This window comes from Lolium perenne, chromosome 2, assembly GCF_019359855.2.
Source record: "Lolium perenne isolate Kyuss_39 chromosome 2, Kyuss_2.0, whole genome shotgun sequence".
NCBI classification, from domain to species: Eukaryota; Viridiplantae; Streptophyta; class Magnoliopsida; order Poales; family Poaceae; genus Lolium; species Lolium perenne.
In genome coordinates, this window is record NC_067245.2 from 318,798,103 (window position 1) to 318,804,066 (window position 5,964).

The 5,964-nt window shown below is 45.0% G+C and overlaps 1 long non-coding RNA gene across 1 annotated transcript; it reads right to left on the minus strand.

The window, feature by feature from the left end:
- Positions 1-2,390: 2,390 nt before the first annotated feature.
- Positions 2,391-3,693, minus strand: LOC127336682 (uncharacterized). Its single transcript, XR_007873441.1, has 2 exons — positions 2,965-3,693; positions 2,391-2,873 (listed from the first exon to the last, which is right to left on the minus strand). It is a non-coding gene; the product is annotated as an uncharacterized lncRNA (long non-coding RNA).
- Between the last annotated feature and the right edge of the window lie 2,271 nt (positions 3,694-5,964).

The window sequence follows — 5,964 nt, forward strand, 5'->3', positions numbered from 1 at the left end:
GTCTATTTATACAGAAGCTGAGCTAGCCCTAGACGATGACAAGTGGGACCGTGGCCACGTGGTGCGCTGACTGGGCAAGGCGAGCAAGCGTGGCAGGCTGTGCCGCTGACCGGTAGGGTCCACCTATCAGTGTGGAAATAAAGAGGAAAAAAGGTTGGCGCTTTTGCGCCAGTGAGATTTGAACCCAGGACCTCGGTTGAATCTTGATCGAACGGCGCCACTGCGGTAATGATTCGGTCGTGACCAACTATGGGGTGCAGTGAGGTTATCGTGTGGCTTGGATTACTGACAAAACTGAACCAAAGAGGGGCGACACCAGCAAGTGGTGGAGGAACACGTCGGCGGCGTCCACGTTCTGGCGGTGCTACGCACGAGTGGAGATGGAGTTGAGCACGAACGTCCTCTCGCGCATCGATTGGGACCGGAAGGACGTGCTGAAGTGCTCGCGTTCGATGACGGCGTGAGCTCGACGGCGGAGCGCGTCGGCACCGGTGAAGATAACAGCGAAAGAGTCAAACCAGGAAGCAAAAGAGGAAAAGGAAGGGCGGAGGAGAAGCGCGTGATCACCGTGTGCTTGGCGGCGAAGTGCTTCGAGTCGAGGAAGAGCGGCGGCGACGACGTGGTCACCGGATACCTGGAAGCAGGCGAGGACGGCGGCGACGATTCGAGGCGTTCCAGTCCAATTCCTTGCGCCAGGAGAGAGTGGAGAACATGGCGAAGCTCGCGGTGGCCTCAGGTGACCTCGGCAGCGTCCATGGCGTTTTCTTGCTTGTCGGGAGCGGCGGCGAGTTTTCGGTGGGGAAAAGCAGAAGAGGAGGGGAAAAGATGCAGCGGCGGTGGTGAACGAGGGAGAAGAGGAGGAGATGCTAGGGTTGCGAGGCGCACTTTGTAGATGAGAGGGGACAGGTGAGGCGTGAGCGCTCGGTGGAGGGGAGGACCACGGCGTCTCTGCTCGCTCGCACGTGAAGGAGGAAGAAGACGACAACAGTCGTCGGTTCGGTGGACTGGGCCTGGGCTGAGTAAGCGACAGAGAGAAAAGGAGATGGGCCGAGCGGTGGAGAAGAAACGGAGCAGGCCGCCGGGATAGTTGGGCTGGCAGATGTTTTTCTCTTTTTATTTTCTTATTTTCTTATTTTGTTTTCTTTCTTTCTCTCCTTTTCAAAACAAATTTGAAAACCAAGATTTGAATAAAAATAATTTTGAAAAGGCAGGATAAGAAATAAAGTTTAACAACCTTATTTTTGACAAAAAAAATTATATCCAAAAATAATTACTTTATTACATGAAATACTAGTGTCACACTTAATGACATAAAAATAAGAATGGAGATTAGGGTTAGGGAAATTTTTGGCTTGACCCATTTGAAATTTTTGGTCAAGTGGTGGATGGGTTTGGCCTTGGCTTTTACTTGGAACAGCCCAAGTGATGTGAGGGAGAAACAATAGAGAGAGAAAGAAGAAAGAAGAAAGAAGGGAAAGCTCTCCACATAAAATATAGGGCAACAAAACCAAATGCAATTTTGGAAAAACAAAGTGACATGATGAAATGCCATGAATGCAAAGATGATGCATAAACTTGGAAAACCAAAAGGGGGAGCTCACTTGGGATTTAACAATGGGAGACAACACCAACGCTGCTGCTGCCGCCGCCACCACCACCGCTGCTCAAGCTGCACCGTATGTGTTTATGTCCTCTCTCTGTCAGATCTTGCTAGAATTTCTAGTTCTAGGGAGTTGATGTGACCGGTTTATCATGTTTAGATACAATCTATTCATCTATTCTGTTAGTTTGCATGATTAGTTTAATTACTGTTTTTATGATCATGCTATGTCTACTGTTATTTCGGATTAAATCATATGGTAATATGTTTATATATTCAACACATGGTTGAACGTAGGCGTTTCCAAAATGGCGAAACGGTTGGCTTCCTGGCGACCTTTTGGACTGATTTCCCTTTGCCGCGAGATTTTCAAGATGGTAGCCAAGATAGAGGATTAGAGGGGACGTCATAAAGTTTGGTTGCTAAATCGGCGGCATTTGGACGTGCGCTGAATCCAGCCAAGATGCTGGCGCACATTATTCTCGGCCGGTCGCTAGGGGCGTGATTGGTTCCTCGCAAGCTTTTTGTGCATCTGGGGAACTTGGCTTTGGGAAAGCTGTGTCTGAAAATGCAACATCTAGTTCACGTTGTGCATCTAGCTTGGTTGCCAACAATTCCTTCCAGGCATCATAGCAGAAGCCATGCCTCCGTCGATTGGTTGCCCACAAATTGCGTTTTGTCTAATCGACCGTCGTTTGGTTACAACCCGTTTCTGTGATGCGGTAACCTCGTAGCCCATGTCGTGAGCTTACCCAGCAAAGAAGCACTGCCTACAAGATGTTCGACGCAATAGTAATTCAAGCGGCGACTAATATATAGCACATAATCAACAGGACTGACATAGTTGTAGTAGTGGATCACAGTGTTGCACCATGAGTTCACGAACAACTATTCGTGATGCAACACAAGTTCATACCACCTCGCAAAATATACAGACTTGGCATAAGTTTTCATCAAACCTAGCTACTCCCAAAATATACATCATCATGGTGTTCATCATCATCACCAGAACAAGCACCACAACAAGAACCCCATGCGCGGGCACCTCAAAGGTAATACTTCCTCAGGAAGGAAGTAAACTAGCTCATCCTGCTCTCAGGCTCATCGCAAGATACCTGGTGGCATGTGCCTTGTGCTCCATGAGGTGGCTGAGAGCACGGTGGATCGCAGTCGGAGAGATGGGCACTGTTGTAACACGACCAGCGAAGATGATCTTTATCTGACCATAGTTCTCTATGGGCTTGTTGATGAAATCAGCGTCCTTCGGGTTATCCTGCAAGCAAGAAGTTAGTTAGTTAGTTCTTGGTCATGTACTAGCTTACGACTTAGTGAATGAACTGAAAGAAGTGTTGCATTGATCCAACCTTGATGTGGGCAAAGTAGACATCGTCCTCCATCATGATGGCAGTTGTCTCCTCCACCCAGCACACATCCTCAAGCCTATTGAGCTTGAGGACATGAACTCACCTTGCTCTTCAATGTCTCAGATGGTTGTAGATCTGCGATGGGTCAACTTCACACCCATAGAACTTGAGAACAGCGTCCGCAACAACTTTAATTTCCTTCAGCCTGAATCCCTTATACATTTGGGACCCCATTCTTGATGAACTCACACATCCTATTCAGGACGAAGGTGGACAGAACAGCTGGCCATGCCATGATGTTCTTCTTCTGAATTGGGCATTACCTATCAGGCACCGGCATATATCGAAGCAGCACCACCGGCAGCATAGAGTTCGCCGACAGATCAGACGAGTTCTCCTTGTCCTACAGCAGAAATCAAAGTACCATAGTACAAAAACAATGGTAAGCAATCCGCTTCTAACATTCTAAGAAGCTATCTGAAGAAGAACAATGGCTGACTGTGAAGCTTGCTCGCTACCCTTCGTTGCCTGTTGCCATGTAACTACACAAAAAAGATCAGACAACGCATCCAACACACGCCCAGAACATCGATCTACCTCTTCCCCAAGCTAGATGATGAAATTAGACTTGCTAAATCAACTATATATACCACACCGGAACAACGGCTTAGCTTAGCTCCCAGGGCAGTCAATTAAGACGCTCGCAATCAAGCCACCCCGGCCTGGACGTGTACGACGACTCGGCAGGTCGTTGCGGCCACCACAGCCACTCCTCGGCGCCACTGGCCCTTAATTTGACGCGGTGACCACACCCCACACGCTCATGCAACACGGGGCTCGGCTACCCACCTGGCCACACACACTCACACACTCTCGGACGGGCCCAAGTCCAAGCACAATGAAAACAACAGAAGCGACCGAGGAAGAGAAGGGTCTCGGTTTTGTACCGGGGTTGTATTATCCGTGGTTGGCTAGATTAGCTTCAGTTTTCTGTTTGACAACTAATAATCCGTGTAGTTCAAATTATTGTCTGCCTAATATATTTTCAAGTTATTAGGGGTTAGCTGTACATAAAATTATCACAATACACGGCCAGTACTTAAAACCTTGTTACATTGACCCCATCCTGAACTTAACCCTTGTTACATTGCCATCCTGAACTTAACCCTGGTACACTATTATTTGCCTAATGCGAGCCTACCTGCTACAGGGAATCGACAACATGCGATATATAATGGCCGTGTATTGTGAGGATCACATTATTGGTGATCCGACAACCGTGTATCTGCTAGGTTTAACTTTTTCTTTGTTGTGTCTTTTTCCAAATATGGGGTGGGGGCCCTCCCTGAGTATACACATATGCGCCCAGCTATACATTCTTTTCTCGTGCATCTTTACATTTACTAAAAGAAACTCTGGAGCTTCTCCATCTCCTCTCCACCTCATCTCGGTCAATCTCCAGGGTTTTGGAATGTTTTTTTAATTATTCCCCTGTCCTTTCTTCGATATGAGCGAAACCCATTCGCACTACGGCCATGAGCCCTAACACATGATTAGGACCTAGATGTCCCTGTCCAAAAAAAAATACATGTCTTAATCGCCGCGCCATGCAACTGCAAGGAGTTTTCAATAATAACGATCATCTTTTGTATTCTACTAACGGCTGCGACTCCATGCATATTTTATCCATCCATCACCTAACTACGAGCATTTTCCACTTTTTGACCTCTTTGTTTTGACTTTGTAACAACTTTTGTTTTTTTAAATAATATTTTACCCATCACTTACGCGACAGTGACAGGTTTGACCTCATATAATTGTTTTTCAATACTGACAAGCAAGACCCACATAGAATAATGAGAACAAATGGGTCCAGTTTATCATTTTGGGGTAAATAATAAAAAGGATAGAACTATATAATGAAGTAAAAAAAAGGTTACGATATATCACTATTTAAATAGCCGAGAATTTTTGAGAGATCGCGATAATGGGATATTAAATAATTATAATACAGAATACGATATGGGATCACACATGTGCATTCTCTCAAAGCCTAGATGCCGATAAAGCGTGCTAGAAAAATCTAAAAATCACATAGTTGTGCGGCGTTGCAAACATTTTTTAACGGAACAGTAATATTTATAGACGACACGCCATCAATCTGGTACTGTGACCATGTAGAGCATATTTGGTTTGGTTGGTTTCTACATTTTAATATAAATTTTTCTATAAAGGGTCGTTTTCTGTGTTATTTTTTTGACTAAAAGCTAGAATGTACATTAATATGGAACAAAATTTTGTTCTAGAATGTAGACTTGGAACAGAGGGAGTAATTCCGAAGAAATTTTAGCATGATTTAAAATTTCATCTTATCTCTCTATCGAGGAGTTATGCTCCCTTCTTCCCAAAAATTTGTATGTACTCTGCACAATCCAAATATGACACCTGCAAATTTTATGTGTTGATTCAACAGAAAATGATTTTTCGATAAAGGGCGCTTTATTATTACTCATGTTTAAGCAATACACCCGGCCTCTGCATAACAGGATGCACACAGCCGCTAAAAAATCCAGTTGAAGAAACGAAGCAGAGAAAGAGAACACACGAGTACTATGTCTGATAAAAACAAAAAACTAGACTGTAGGAGGTAAAACATGTTGGGTAATAAAATCTTTCGCCGTTTCCTCCAAGCGTGAAGACACCACCGTAAATAGGTCGCGGTCCTCCAAACGCTGAAGAGACGACCATGAACGGAGCAACGCCGTACATCGGTAAATGACCTGCATAAGAGAAGAATTTTTATTATCAAAAACCTTGCCATTTCTACATAGCCATAGCGACCATAAAACTGCTATCGCTCCCACTCTGATAAGAACTTTGAACCTAGCATCTACTCCGTTTAGCCAATTGCCAAATATATTTGCAACGCTTTTTGGAGGATATAAGGTGGAACCTATCTGAATGATTGACCATATAGATCTAGCGAACTGGCATTGGAAG